Source organism: Elaeis guineensis, chromosome 7 (genome assembly GCF_000442705.2).
Source record: "Elaeis guineensis isolate ETL-2024a chromosome 7, EG11, whole genome shotgun sequence".
In the NCBI taxonomy this organism is placed as follows: domain Eukaryota; kingdom Viridiplantae; phylum Streptophyta; class Magnoliopsida; order Arecales; family Arecaceae; genus Elaeis; species Elaeis guineensis.
Window position 1 is genome coordinate 80,505,802 of NC_025999.2, and position 17,225 is coordinate 80,523,026.

Here is a 17,225-nt window from a genome sequence, read left to right on the forward strand (position 1 = left end):
CTGTCACTTTCTGATTTGATGGGTAATAAGTGGGAATGGATGCATTTGACACGTGTCCCTCGGTTGGGTCCCACTTGAACTGAAAAGAACTGAACCACTTATTCTGAAACACGGACAGATGGCAGTTCTACTAGAATGGCTCCATGGCTTTTTTTTTTTTTTTTTTTAAAAAATTTAAAAAGATTTTTTTTTCCCAAAAAAAGGGCCTAAAGTTAACTTGTCTGAGCTTTTAAAGCACCTGATTGCCTCCAAGAATGGTGAAAACCTGCTTTCGAAAATTAATTTTTACCAAAAAAATTATCACAATTAATTAACTCCAGCAGCATCTCGTTCTTAAACAACGATTAAGATAGATAATATATAACAATAGAATAGATAAGACATGCATTAAAAAAAATGTATCATTTATAATAGAAGTTGTACCATGTTAGCATATTCCAAGCATTGAACCCTATGGATGAGTTCAAAGCGTCACACCTACTCATAGAAAAACGTCATCTTTTCCCGTGGGGGCAGGGTCCCAATAAGAGTAATTTGCTGAATGCGAGGGGCTCGGGGTGAAAAGAAAAAAAAACCCAACTTCAAATGGTTGGCAGCAGATAGTAATATCTTCATGCTCAAATGGATAAAGTGTTTGCTTGGATTGAGAAGCTAGTAGGCTTAAATAAATCAATGAGTTTGGCTCAATTACCCTATAGAAAACATGACATGACCTATTAAGAGAGCTTAAATAGTTTAATATTCGGCCTAGTTTAGCTTGATGGACACCGAGTATAATTTGCTTGCTGGCTATGAAATCTTAGGGAATTTTGGCATCAATATAAAAATCGAATTTAACAATTCTTTGGTTGACTCCAATTAATCTCAAGTAAACACTATCATTAAAGGGGAACAACACAAGTTGTATCAAACTAAAGGTCATACATGTTAATCTTATATAAGGTGATATGTAGACTACATAAGTGATATAAGAAGTCGCGATGTGGTGAGCAAGTTTACACGAGCAAACCTTTCATTATTCGCGAAACAATTTTGTAGTACATCAAACCAACAAAGAATTGTATGTAATGTGGATGTGCACTGAATCTACCAAATCCTTTCCATCACACAACCACCCAAGAGTCTCGATTTTAAAAATTACATAATGCAGATTGCTTGTTAAATTAAAAGAGTAATAGGATTTATGTTCTATGCAACATTAACAAAATCAGTTGGTTTGATCTAAATATAACAAACCCTAAGATTTTTGTCACTGCTAGAAGAGGCAGGCTGACAATATCTTTTTCTTCGAGAAATCCAGCTTAACAATATCTAATGCGATTAATAGTTGGCCACTAATGCTTTAGGTACTTCTTTTTCCAATAACAAGTGAATAACACCTTCCTATAGATGTGTTTAATTGGAACAATATACAAACCCTTGATAATAGGCATGTTTGCCAACAAATGGCCATATAATGATAAGCATAAGTGGTTTATGGAGTATGATACTCTCTAACCTTGGCCTTATAATGAATTAGTGAATATTGCTACCCTATGAGAACTACGATTTGCCTCCCCTATGCTTAGCAATCAGCTATTTTTTGTTCAAATATTTATGGGAACAATTCATTTGGACATCTTGAATTGGTGATGGATCGACAGCTAGCTCCTGATATTAGAATCAGAGGCAGCATGTAGCATAGAAGCAGATTTATTGATGAGACATGGGCTTCGTTGCTTCCAAATATTGTACAGGCCTTGGTTTGCATGGATGATTGGTTGAATCTCCAAAAAAAAAAAAAAAAAAAAAAAAAAAAGTAAGCATTTTGATCATATTATATATTTTTGACCAAAAGACTTCGTTATTTACCAATGGTATTGGTCAAATTTGTATAATAGTTGTTGAGGAATCTACAATAGAGATATAGTGAGGTGCTGCTTCATAATCACTCACTCCTGAATAGGTAATTTTTAGATCATTTTAAAGCGCTAATTCTAAACTTTGAGCAGAGCTATATAAATGATTGCAGGTCCACCATTTTTCTTAGCTGAGGATGTTTACCTATTGGAGGGAGTCGTGGATGTAGTTATAAATCTAATTGATCTTGTCATATTGTGGAGCTATGAACTTGTGCCTTTTGGTGCCTTGCGGCTACGAATGAGAGTTCGAGCCATTGGAAATGCATTCTTGCGAGCTAAACATGAGAACTCCAGCAATACTCCCTGATATTTGACACACAAGTTCTTCAAAATATAAATGTTACGTAGTCGATCATCAAATTCTTTTTTGACTTTGATATTCGTGCATCTTCCAAATGGTTGGAAAAATTATCTTTTTGTATTCAGATAGCTTCACAAGAAATTATTGTTTCAATCTTCTATTAATTCCATTTCTCTACTATTCACATATGATCACATATAATTCAACTTGGAACCACTTTACATATGTTACAAAAGAGCAGGGATGTCTTGATACCAAACAATATGTTGCAGTGCGAATCTATTCCCCCTCTCAATTTGGCTTTCTGTTGTCTTAGAAGATCACATTGTTTGGATCATTTGCTTCGACCGGAGGAGCCTTCATCTTACGCTGGACCGAATGGAGTTTCTGAAGATTCGCAATGTCGAGGTTGGAGTTCACTGCGTCCTTCTTTCAAAATATCCAAAGACTAGTGGAAAACCAAAGCTTGAAATTAAACAACTGATTACAACAAAGGTAAAGGAGATAAAATTAGCCCCAAATAGTTTTCTACATGGCTATCGGGATGCTTAATTACCAGCTTGAGGTCTAGGAATTCTGGCTATTTAGTTACATAATTCTAGGACGCTCTATTTAAGAAATTGGACATGGGGAACTACGATAAAATTGTGGTTATATTATTTTTTTTTTTTTTTTTTTTTTTTTTTTTTTTTTTTTTTTTTTTTTTTTTTTTTTTTTTTTTTTTTTTTTTTTTTTTTTTTTTTTTTTTTTTTTTTTTTTTTTTTTTATATTAGTTGCTACCCTAGTCTAGAGTTGTTGGCAGGAAAGAAATGTGCATGGCCATATTGAAGCACATGGTTATGATATAAAAACTTATCCTCTACAAGACTGAGTACAAAGTGGTGAAGTTTATAGGCTATATTATGTCAGAGGTTCCCCACAGCTTAATTTTAACATATATATTTGTTAGTAGGTATAAAATTTCTAGCTTCTCTTTGTTTAATGCGGTTGTGGGATAGGCTTCATCTGAAGCACAAGCAGGTAGAAGGGACTCGAGGACTGAGCTCTGGGTGAAAATATCACCCCCAAAGAAACCTACGTATCCTGTGATTACACCAAAGAATTACCTATCAAGCCACTGGTATACAGATTATTCAAATAAACAACAATATAATGAATGGTGTAGCTATCATTAAAGTAAGGACAGGCTTCATAAGATATGCTTTTTAATAAAAGGGAACTTAATCGCATCATTTAGTAGGTGCAAAAGCTGCAAAAAGATGTCAGAACACAAATGGAAGGATCGGTTATAAAAAGAAGAAAGAATGAGCAATTGTTCTTATTGAAATATTAACAAAGTTAAACCATAATCCCTGATAAATTCAAGATTCACAACCACGCCCCCCACCAACACCAAAAAAAAAAAAAAATACATACAAAGGGGGAAAAACAAAAAAGGGAAAAAAAAAACTTCTCTCTGTATGAATCAATGATCAACAAGGAATTTTCAGATTCGAGTGGGCTGGATATCCAGGCTCGTTCAAGTTGGGCCAGGATTTTGCCAACTCAGCTTGTACTCGGATCGATTGATTTTAGAATTTAAATCGGGATTTTTGAAAAGCCCTCTATTTATTTTGTTAACAATGGCTAAAAATTAAAAAATAAAATAAACTAGGAAGAAAATTCTTCTTCCTCTTTCTCAAGTCTAACCTCTTCTCCATATAGAATTGACTTCAAATTGGGTAGACAGGATCTAATCAAGACAAACCTGACCAACAAAATATGCAATCCTAATCTAATCTAAATTGACAATGAATCTAATTAAAGAAAAATACAAAGTAAATTCACTATCAGATCCAATACACTTTTAAACAGTACATTTTGTTTATTATTAACTTTTTCATTATAATAAAGATATGCAAAACTTTACAGTATCACACAACTGCTAGTTCAACTTAAAGAAATCAACTAATGATATACAACTCACCAGAACAAATCAATCTCCTCTTGTGGTGCCTCCTCGGTAGTGCACTTTTAGGTATGAGTGGTATGGGACTTGTTACAAAATTTACAACGAAAAAATTAATGGAAATCATAACAAATGATTTGTAGATAGTGGATATACCCATCAAGAGTAAACTTGCAATTCCACAATTTGCTCCTATGTGTATCTTTCTCATATGCACCGAAATACTGCATTCCAAGGTGAAGAGTTTTGCAAAAATATACCTTTTATAAACAGCATGCTGGTTCTAGATTATTCTTTTAGTAATTAGATAGATACACCCTTTTTTTCTTATTTATTCAGAAGTTTCAAGAGAGTTTGCCTATATGATCAGAAGGATCGAGAAAGTTATCACATCCTTTTAAAAATTAGGTTGGCTCATCCTTTGTTTTCCTTATTCATTTTGAAGTTTCGAGAGAGTTTATCCCTATGTCCTAATAAAATTATGTGTGAAAGTTTCAAGGAAGTTATTACATTCTTTGAATAATTAGATAGATGTATTCTTTTTTTTCCTTTTTTCTTTGGAAGTTTCGAAAGAGATTGCCAATATGTTCCCTTAAAATTATGTGCTAAAGGTTCGAGAAAGTTATTAATATTCTTTTAACAATTTCAAAGGCACACCCCCTTTTTCCTTTTCCTTATTTATGCACAAATTTCAAAAGAATTTGCCTATATGTCCAATTAAAATCATGGGTGGAAGGCTTGAGAAATTATCACAATTTTTTGATAATTAGATGGACTCATCTTTTGTTTTTCTTGTTCATTCTGAAGTTTCAAGAGAATTTGCCCCTTTGTCCTATTAAAATTATGTATAAAAGGTTCAAGAAAGTTATCATATTCTTTTAATAATTTGATAGATGAATTCCTTTCTTCTTATTTCTTTGAAAGTTTCGAGCTAGAGTTTATCTATATATATGTTCATTAAAATTATGTACAGAAGATTCGAGAAAATTATCACACTCCTTTAACAATTAGATAGGCATGCCTTTATTTTCATTTTCCTTATTTACTCAGGAGCTTCGAGAGAGTTTGCCTTTATGTCCAATTAAAATTATTGGTGGAAGGCTCGAGAAAGTTATCCATTCTGAAGTTAGGAGAGAATTTGCCCCTATATCCATTAAAATTATATGTAGAAAATTCAAAAAATTATCACATTCTTTTACTAATCAAATGGATGCTTTCTTTTTTTCTAATTTTTTTAGAAGTTTTTTAGAGAGTTTATCCATATGCTCCATTGAGATTATGTGTAGAAAGTTCGAGAAATTATCACATTCTTTTAATAATTAGATAGATACATCCATTTTTTTTCCTTATTTATTAAAAAATTTTAAGAGAGTTTATCCATAGTAATTAGACATATCCATTTTTTCTTATTCATTTGAAAATTTCTAGAGAGTTTGCCCATATATCCATTCAAATTATGTGTGGAAGGTTCGAGAAAGTTATCGCATGGCCCTTTCACCTCATTCTCTTAGAAGTTTTGAGGTAGTTAGTTTGTAAAAGTTACCATGCATCCCTTTTATCTTATTTCCTGAGTTTTAAGAGAGTTTATTCATGTATCCTTTACAATTTATAGTATGGAAGGTTCTAAAAAGTTGTCACGCACCTTTTACCTCATTCACTCAAAAATTTCAGGAGAGTTTGCTCATGTATTTTTTCAAATTTTGGTTCAAAAAATCAAGAATGTTGTTGCATCTCTCTTCTATTTTATTTAGCCAGAAGCTTCAACAATGTTTGACCTCATTTCCCCTTCAAATTATTCAGAAAAACTAGTATTAGGAGTAGTATTATAGTGATTTTCTATAATTGAATGCGTATGTTTCTACCTTATTGGTGTCCTAGTTACAAGAGAATTTGCTAACCTTAGATTTTTATATAGTATTTGCGAAAAATTTTAACACTAATTGTATTTTTGATGATCTTTTACAACTAGGTGCATATATTTTTGTTCTGTATAATTAGTGCAAACTTTTAAGAAAGTGTGGTCATATATCTATTTTACAATGCTGATGCAAAGAGGTTAAGAAAGCTTCTACTACCAGCACTATCATAATATTTTTCTATGATTGTATATTATGGTATCCCTAGTCTACCTTATTGGCTTGGAAATTGCAAGAAAGTTTGCATATTTGTTCTCTCCATAATATTAATATAGAAAGTTTAGAAAACCAATAATACAAGTAATCTTGCAAAGTTTTTTTATGAATGAACAACGTGTGTGCCAATATTTTTTTCATCTTATTGATACAAGTACTTAATAGTTTCAGATATACCCTTTTCATGGTGCTACCAGAGAAGCTTATAATCTCACAATATTTTTTCTATGAATGAATAACATGTATACTATTGTCCTTTTCATCTCATTGGTGCAAATACTTAAAGAGTTTGCTGATGTATCCTCTTTGCATTGCTAGTGAAGAAAACAAATAAAATCATTACTTCTATCAATATTGTAAACCGCATGGATTTGAGTAATATGCATCAATTCTATTAGCCAATAGTCCAGAAGTTCATATATAAGAAAGCTAGAAAATTTAAAAATTTAAAAAATAATAAGTACAAAATACAATTCATAATCCAAATATAACATTTTATTGAAAGACAAATCTAAGAAGTAGTAACAAGAAAATAAGAATAGATAAATAAAAAAAAATTATTACCTTAAGTTATCAGCCTGTTTTAGAAAAATAGTTAAAAGATCTCCATATTTTTACCACAATTAAATCTTGTGGAAGAAGGTTATTACCATCCAAAAGACTGACCTACATTTATGTAATAAATGTTTAATAAGATATGCAGATATCTACTTCATATCTATAGCTATACATATGTAATATATACTTAAATACATATATTTGTATGTATATGCATGAGTGAAATGTATTTGTACACCTATATGTAGAATGAAAAAAATTATAAATATTATAAATATACCAATTTATACCCCTACAAACACTGCCTAGCTATAGGTGAGGCAAAATATGGTCTATTCCTTGATTGGTTGCAAACATCCGACCTAGTCCACACCTTGATCCAAACTAATCCACCCAATCCGATTGGATCTAATCCAATTCAACTCTATCAATCTAATTTAACCAACCTATATCAACCCATTGGATCCAATTCAACCAAATCTAACCCAAAACAACCAATCCAGTCCATTTCTATCTTAACCTAAATCCAATTAACTCGATCCCAGGGCCAAACACAACATACATGAATGAACAGCCCAGAGAAACTATACTTGTGTTCAATTAAACCCACCATACATCCAATATAAGTTAGGTTATTAGAACCACTCAGGCTCTATTTGGCAAAGCTTTTGAAGTGCTAGATTACACTTCTTGGCCCTCTAAAAATACTTTTCAATAATATTGTAGGGTTTGGTAAAAAATCAGAAAGTTATTTTGACTTTGTGAAAAGCTAAAAATATCTACTTGAAAAAAACTCCATTTTGAATTTCCTCTCAAAAGTATTTTCTAGCAAATGTCAAAAATTTATTTGATTTAAATATTTTTTTTTAATGACCAAAATAACTACAACAAATCTCATAATTATATCTTGGATTTTTCTATGATGCTTCAAAGGGTAAAATCATCTTTTAACAAAGTCAAAATTCAGACTATTCAATCCAATATAGACCATTCAATTTAATTCAATCAAGATTAAACCATCGATAGCTACCTATGGCCAATTTTGTACATGGCTGATGCAGTAATTTTCATGAAATTCATAATTATTTTCATAGTCAGATGAATGACTGAGGAGTATAATTTTATCAAAATTGAGAGGCTCTTGTCAAACAATCTTCTTCCCTTCAATGCAATCCCTAAACTCTTACAGTGAAACTTGAAGGAGAAGGAAAGGAGGGGTGGTTTGAAGATGGAAAAGGGAGGAAAAGGGATGCATTGAAGATGGAGGAGAGAGGAGGAGGTATGGGTTGAAGATGGAGGAGAGGAGGAGGTATTAAGCGGGTTAAAGATGGAGTATAGGGGGAAGGGCGAGTTGAAAATGAAGAGGAGAAGAGGAGGAGGAGAAAGGGCATGTTGAAGATGGAATAGAAGGAAGGAGGCGATTGTCGGACAAGACCGAGATAGGGAGACGGGCGATGGGCAGTGGCCAGTGACAAGAGGGGATATTTTTAAGAAAAAATAAAAATAAGAATGGCAATCAGTTTCTTAATCTACTAAATAAAATTATCCTAACAACCTTGCCAATGGATAATTATGATCTTTCTCATCTTTCTTATAAAAAATAATAAAAAAGCACCATAGAGAAATCCTTACATCTTATATCATGTCATATTATATGATTATACTATAAATATAATATAATAATAAATTAATATTATGATACATTATTAATATATCATATAAGCTAATATAGTATTATTATACTATAAAATATAATATAATAATATTTAATAAAAATATAATATTATTATATTATAGTAATTTAATATAATCTGGTGTATTATAATCTATTATTAGAATAGATTATAATCTATTTATTATATTATATTATATATTATTTATAATTATAATAGTAAATTATCCTAGACCTTCTCGAGATTTGGGATAAATTATCCAACATTTCGAAAATACACACATAACCACTTGCTACTTTAAAAAAAAAAATAAGCTAACAGATCTCATTACTCTCTAGCCTATTTGAGCTTTATATTTTATATTCTTTATGTTCGTTATTTTTTTTTTATTTGAAGCTTTCTAAACTTAAAATTTTTATGTTTGACCAAATTATTTTCAAATATCAAACTTGTGATAGTGGTTAGAACTCGGCCAAAGTATAATGCTTAAATATAAGGTATTCATATATAATATATTAGATTTAGGCTTTTTCGATGGGCTATTCCCACTTATAGTCATGGATTCCAATAGCCATAAATGGCAATATAACATAACTAGGCCCTCAAAACCCAAATCTAGTAAATTATATATAAATATCTTGAGTTTTAATATCATTTTATAGGATAAATAGAAAAAAAAGTACACGATCTCAATGAATTATTTTTGAATAAATTAAGAAATCATATGTAAGAATCATAGCATTTCATGACTTATTGGTAAATTTGATTCTCTATCAACCAATAATGTGAGATCACTAATATGGTTAAAGCTAAACTGTATGCTCTAACTAAGTTTTAAATATTATCATAAGTTCAATATTTGAGAATAATATGGCCGAATATAAAAATCTAAAGTTCAAAAAATAAAAAAATTTTCAAAATAAAAAATATAAAATATTTTAAGATTCAAATAGATTAGATAGTGATGATGTTGATAAGATCATTAGTTTATTTAATAGAAAGATAATGGTAGAGAGTTATGTATCATGCATATAACAGAAATTAAGTAGTGGAATATATATTTTCAAAATATTGAGTGAAAATTTTTAATTACCTCAAAACTTATGAGAAGTCAGTATAATTTTCTCTAATTATAACAATATTATAGTGTAGTATAATATAATATTATATTATATTACAATATCAAATTGTATTATATAATAATAACATTATATAATATAATTATATATTAAAATATAAAATATTTATTTTATAAATATATAGTATTATTATATTATAATAATACAATCTAGCTTAATAATATTTTAATTATAATATAAATTAGTATATTATAATAGTATAATACAATGGATTAGATTAGATTATAATCCATTATATTATGTTGCATTATATATTACATTATAATATAGTATAGTATAATATAATGTAATATAATATTATTATAATAATATAATATAATATAATAATATTTTAATATATATTATATTATATTATTTTGCACTATATAATACTAAACAATATTTTTTATTGTCATTTTATCATATCAAAAATATTTTTTAAATTTTAATTATTAAAATATATTAAAATATTAAAATATTTTATAAATATAGTTATCAAATAATAAATAATATTTTATAAAAAATTATTTTTAAGAATTCTACTTCTCCCGAGTACTATTTTGAAAAGCTTCAAAAACTCTATGCCAACAGCAACCTTAAGACAGGACCTTAGCCGCATCCTACACCTCCATCGATACCCTCACCCCAATTTTTCCTAAAATGAATACACACCATCAAGAACTCCCCCAACAAAGAGGCCTGCACCTTCTTGAAACCACCCAAATGTTATGCCCCCTCATCTCCACCTCTTGGGACCTCTCTGGACCACACATCTATTTGGGTCACAAGTGACGCCACGCCCCCTCTCCATCTCACATTATTCAGGATTCTCTCGTAACAACTTGTCCCAAGGACAAGTAATGTCTCTTCAGATACCATCATTTAATGCATTCAACCTGATACCTGATACTACCCCCGACAAGACAAGCTCGCTAACGCCCCTTGCCCACCAAGATTCCAAACTTTGGCATGCAGTAACCCTTTTCATGTACTTTGTGTCTGACCCTGTATGCATCTTTAGGATCCAAAGCCCCAAATCTGAGCCCTTAGATCCAGCCTCAATAACACCATGATCACTTTTTTCTCCTCACTCTCTACAAAATCCTAGCCCTCCATCCTTCCTACACCCCATCAATCCAAGAGAGAGCTAACCTAACCAATCACCCTCACCCATCAAGCACCACTATTGATCATGAGATCCTAGATTGTTCCTAAATCATAATCCTCCACATCAACTCTTTATCCTAGCCTTCAAATCAAACACATTTGAGAAAAACATCTCTATAGTATCCCAACTATCCACTCTTTCAGTCCCCTCTACTCTTCCTAGCCGATCTCCTTCCTGTCACACCAATTCTAGCTGTTTAAGTCTAAAAATTACCATGCAGATCTCATCTCTCATCCTAGACTGGAACAGTTGAACCCATACTCCAAGAGACATATAAAACATAAATCTTGGCCATCTACCCCAAAAGATCCTCGCTTATCCCACTCAGATCAATAGGATCCCTACATCTCACTTGACCATAACCACTACATCTACAGAACAAACTATCTCATCATGTCCCTCCAAACATAAGAAAATACAGTAAATGCATCTTCATGTAGTCCTAGATATGTAATCTAAGCTACCTCACCAAACCTCTCTCTTATCTTATAGACAATCACGATAGATTATCCAGCAACATAACCTGAACAATTAGATTTAGGAAAATACTAGAGACTCTTCATCTTATCTATCAACTCGCCTCTTTATCTTTCAACAAATAATCCTCTAAACTTGGCCAAAGACAAGATAGAAAACGAGAAAAAATAGTTAGCCTTAGGAGAGAATATCCAAGTAATTATATATAGAGTCCTACCCTCTTTTTATTCATGTCTTCTTCCATCCTTCAAAAATCTACTAAACTTTTACCTTTTTTCACCACTTAAGCAAAGTCCCGGCAACCAAGGCAAGGAAAGAGACCTCAATCTCTTTGTTTGAGGGGATATACAAGTAAAGGCTCGATATCAAGGGGATATGGAGAGGAAGCGGCATCAAGAAGCATCATCCAGGTGTTAGCATTTATCACTTGCCGGTCGAGCCACATTGATTCAATCGATTTTGTCATCTATTCCTTTTTTATGTTTTATCTACTATTTTAGTTCTTTTGGCTTTACTTCCTAAACTCAAAAAAGAGTTTAGGGCTTTCTTTTCAGGGCACTCTATGGATCGGAAAGGCTTTCATCAGATTGCTTGGGATAAGGTATGTTTGCCAAAAGACCAGGGTGGTTTGGGATTAATATCACTACCTGAGTGTAGATAACATTGCTCGGAAAAGTTGGCTGCTCAAGTTATATTAGAACCAAATTCCTTATGGACTCAGCTTGTCAGAGCAAAGTATCAGTTTTCTATTACTTGGGTTTCTTACAATAAGCCGAGATATTGTTCTCATGTTAGGGCTAAAGCATGTGCTATTGGATCGGTGGTGCAATTTCAGTTTCAATACTTAATTGATTCGAGTAATTTCATCAATATTTATATTGATCCATGGCTTTCTAATATTCCTCTTATTGCTTCCCCTACTTATTTAAATGTGGAGACACAAGGTCTAACCATGAAGGTGGCTGATCTTATTACTGACTCAAGAATTTGGCACCTCAATCAGTTAAAGAGTCCTGGCTCTCTTCTGAAATAATGACACAGATGCTGCATATTCCTATTCCTCAGAGGTCATGGTCTAATCAAAAGGTTAATTGGGGACCTACTAGACTTGCTACAATCTCTCTAAAGGATATATCCAAGTTATTTCCTTCTAATCAGTAATATGCTGATCAGTTCCATTGTAACTGGGTTTGGAAGTTATCGGTACCTCCAAGGGTGAAAACATTCTGATGGCATCTTGGTTGGCAAAGGTTGCCGTGTAAAGCATTGTTGGCACACTGCCATATTCTTCCTGGGTCTCATCAAGATGGAGATATTTGTCCTAGTCAAGTTGAAGACTATAATCATATTCTTTTTTCTTGTTCCTTTGCACATGCTTATGGGCAGCAATTAGGTCGCATGTGCCAAGTAGATTTCTTACCTACTTCCTTGCTAGTTGTGCTAGATTATATGGCCAATTCCTTGGTAGAGTAGGGCAAGAAAATTCTTATGGCATATCTAATATGGCAAGCAAGATGTGATAGAATTTTTAATCATACTCGATCTTCCCCACAGCAAATTATTCGTAAAGCTTATATAATGTCTTCAACTAATTGTGTGCCGTCCAGGCATTGGGATAGTGCTTCTTCTTTTTCTCAACTGATCACTTCATCCTCCTTGTTTTGTTGGCTACCCCCTCTCTTTGGCACACTTAAAATGAATTTTGATGCATTCGGTTGTCTCCCATCAAGCGGCAGCTGCTTATGTTATCAAGAACTATCAAGGGACATTTTGCAATCTAGAGGTAAAAAATTATTACCTTCTTATATTCCTTTTGTAGAGTTAACCGTTGCCTGGTTGGAGGTTAAGGCTACTGTTCAGAAATTTCAAGCCACTCATATTTGGATTGAAGGTAATTCTACTATAGTTATTGCTTGGTTATCTAATGTTAGTTTTAAAAATAAAATGTAGCTCCTACTTTTCAATGATTTATGGGCTTGAAAAAACTCTTCTGTATCATTCACAGTTACTCATGTTTTCAGGGAAGCTAATAAGTTAGCTAATTATATGGCTTGAAAAGCTATTTTTGGAGATTTTAAGTGGGAAAGAGGGGATGCTTTGCATCCATCTGCGTGTTAATCCTTAATGCTGATTGTTATCAGGTTGGTTTTCAGAAACAACTTTAATTTTCACATGTGTTCTCAATATATAATGGTGTTAAGCTTGTGCTGCATGGTGTGCCAATTGCACCTAGTTTATGTGCCAGTTAACATGCCACCATACAGGATGTCTGTAATCGTACTAATGCATGGTCTCTATTTGATGTTTCAAGTTATATGCGCAGCATGTTGTGCCACACCCTATGCCATCTACTGTGCCAATGCCATGTCTTCTGTTGTTGGTCTATGTATCAGTGTTCTGCTAATTCATTATATCTTCTAACTTATGCTGTGGTTTATATTTGCTGCTATGTTATTTACTGGTATAATTGTTTAAGGGTGTTTAACAATACCAGGCTCTCTCCTCTGCATATTATTCTATGGGTCTTTTTTGTATGCAGCTTTTGTATGTATCCTACTTGTGGTAGTATACACAATATCTTATTATGGTGTGGTATAGAACTTGGTTGCTTCTTGCCTGTTCTGCCACTTCTCTAAGGCTAACTGTACGTATTCTCCTCTATGGTCCAAAGGTATATGTTCAATGTCTTAATAGCTATTGATGATCACTTCTACTCCATGGATTAGTTTTTTATACAACTACTATGGGATCAGCTTATCACTGCTTTATCCTCGGCAGCTTTATCGTCCAATCAGCTGCAGATTCAAGGCCTTATTTCCTACTGTGTGGGACAGTCAGACTCTCTTATCATACTAATTATTTTTCTCAGGAACAGCAAGGCATCTGCTTATTAACTATCTTCTATTATGGTCATGCTTCCTTTAGTCCTACATCCATGAGTCCAAGCCACATGCAATTTGATCCCTTATCAAGCCTATATTCAGAACTCTTCATCTCTCAGGTTATACTTGCTATTCGGTGCTCACAACTCAGTCTGCACTATCAAATAGTACAAGCCATCTTGTTCAAGCTTATTCTGGATGGTTGGATCTCAGTTGCTTATTTACTGCTCCATGTCAAATTGGAAATTTTCTATTATCTTAGCCAACTTTCTTTATCAGCCCTTATTGCTTCAGGTTGTTTTGGGGCTCTGTCACTTCCATAGATTCATGAATATGCCCACTTCATGGTTTTGCCATTCACATATAAGTATGCTCAGTTGCAAGTCTACGGCACTATCTTTTATGTATCACTATATGTATTTTTTTTGACTTTAGTTGTGTACATCAACTTCTCTTTAACTGTATACTTTTCCTTTGTGGCTCTATCTTTAACCGTTTCGGCTTAGTTGCTGCTTTTCTTCTTGTTTAACAGCTCTGGGAGTTTGTAAGACTGCTTTAACATACTGATGAAGCCCTTGGGCAATCTTTCACCCAAAAAAAAAAGAAGAAGAACCATCTAGATGCCAATTTCCTCTCTTCCTTCCTCTCTCTCTTTTTTTTTTTTTTATTCTTCTTCTTTGAGCCACCAATCAAGGCCTTAAACCTAGCCTAGATTGGAAGTAGGGTCCTTTCCCCTAACCTCCAGAAACCTCAGATTTCGAGGGGCTGTAGCGTATACCATTTAGCCCTTCCTCAACAGTAGCCTAGATCCGAATCCTACGACCTTCTACAAATCCTTAGGTTCTCTAGCTCCCTTTATAGGACAAGGTGACGACGACTCCAAGCATCCATGGGATAGCCCACAATTTTCCTGCTTATTGTTTAGCAACAAAAATCTAGAACTCTTGGCAGTAGGACCCATGCATATCCATTCCCTTTCTTTCAACTCTACCTCGAATCATATAAAATCTCAACATGGGCAAAGGTATGCATACCTTACCCTTCATATTTACATCCTTTTTCCTAATATAGATTCCTCAATATGAAAGCAAAAAAGAGTCTCAAAAAAACTTATTTATTAAATTTAAAATAGTGCCAGAATTATATATGAAGCCTAGGCACCATAAAGTATTATAGACCGGCAACAAAAAGAACCCTGATTAGTTGATCTTGGTTAGCCTTGCAATCTTCCATGCAGCAATTTTTTTTATTATTTTTTTTTTCTTTTTTTTTTCCCTTCAACCGTGCCAAAAACATCTTGTTTGATGAGTCTTCGTACTTTAAATGTTGAGAAATTCTTTATGCACCGTAGATGGTATAGAAAATCCAACATTGACTGCACCACCTCATTCAATTGATCCATATAATCATCACTTTTCAATACACATTTAATATCTATAAATCAATTTTTTTATTTAAAAATTTTATATGACAAAAATATTTTTATTTTTTAAAAAAAATTATGACACCTTATAATGTAATATAATTCAAAATATCATAATATAATTTAAAATATCATAATATAAAAAAAAATATTTTTATTTAATCACTTTTTAATACACACTTTTTAATACATATTTAATATCTGCAGATCGATCTTTTCGTTTGAAAATTTTGAATGACAAAAATATTTTTATTTTTTAAAAAAAATTATAACATTCTATACATATTATGAATATAAAATATCATAATATAAACATAAAATATTATAATTTTTTAAAAAAATAAATTTTTTTATTATATAAAATTTTTAAATAAAAAATAATTTATAAATATTAAATATATATTAAAAAATAATAATTATATGAATCAATCGAATGAAATGATGCACCTCACGTTGATTTTCTTATGCCACCCTCCCACGGTGCACAAAGAGTTTCGCTTAAATGTTACAGCACTTCACAGATGGCACGTTATCAATCAATAACCAACGAAATATCCAAATACACCTCTGGAAGCTAAGAGACCTACACAATTTTTTTACAAAACAAATTAGTGGTCAAATCATTGAAAAAATTATATATTTTAATTAAGAAAGGACAACCTATATGGCATTAGACAAAAAGCAAGCAGAGTAATTTCCAACGGAGATCCACCATAGTAAGAGCTCATAAAGAACATAGCAATCAGTTTGCTTTCAAATAAATATGATAACGTAATCATTCCACCTCATATACGACTTCCATTTTGTCAATATCTGAGGATTCAATGCAGGAAAAGTCATACCAGAGTTCCCATAGCCCTTCACATGCTACAACCATTTAATTTTCAGATATCCAGTTTCAAGCCCAACAAGGGGGGTACTCAGTAGATTAGAGTACCAATATTATTATAAAACACTCTGCTTAAAATTTAAAAATAAATAAATAAATAAATAAATAAAATAAACTTAAAACAACTTCGCCACCATCCAACCAACCCCTTTTCCTTCAAAGAAACGCTACCCTACCGCAATCCAGCGTCGCCATTTTCGCACAAATACAAACTTTCACAAGCCACGTCCCAACTACGTGGGACTGTCATGCAAACCTCGGCAACATAGCATTACATGATATAAAACACCAAGCGCCAATACAACAAGCCAATCAGCAATAATGCAATTGCAAGAATTAAAATAACAAGGAAAAAAAGCATGTAAAAGAATCTCCAATCCAAAAAACATCATATCAATCTCAGAGATGTTCAGAAAAATGTATTCTCATTTTTCCTCATTAGGTTTTTAATGTCTCTTACCTTCCAAAACTCCGAACTTTCAATTAAAAATCCAATCTTTTATATTAAACACATTGTATGACGCACTCTCTTTTCTGTGATGTTTCCAGTACTGTTCGTGATAGGACATTGAGAAGTTTGTATCATCAAATAAGCAACATGTGCAATTTGGGAAGATCAACGAGAATAAAAACATTCAGATGTCATATTCAATCTCTTTACAAGATCCATCAGTCTCATAATAACAGTAGAGCAGTGTCGCTGATCAAAGAATATAAAGCATCTTTAACATGAATCGTTAGTAGGTAACAAAAAA

General features: G+C 32.3%; 1 long non-coding RNA gene across 1 annotated transcript; it reads left to right on the top strand.

Moving 5' to 3' along the window:
- The first annotated feature begins 10,498 nt into the window (after positions 1-10,498).
- On the top strand, positions 10,499-14,617 carry LOC109506088 (uncharacterized). Its single transcript, XR_003801359.2, has 2 exons — positions 10,499-13,167; positions 13,298-14,617. It is a non-coding gene; the product is annotated as an uncharacterized lncRNA (long non-coding RNA).
- Positions 14,618-17,225: the final 2,608 nt, after the last annotated feature.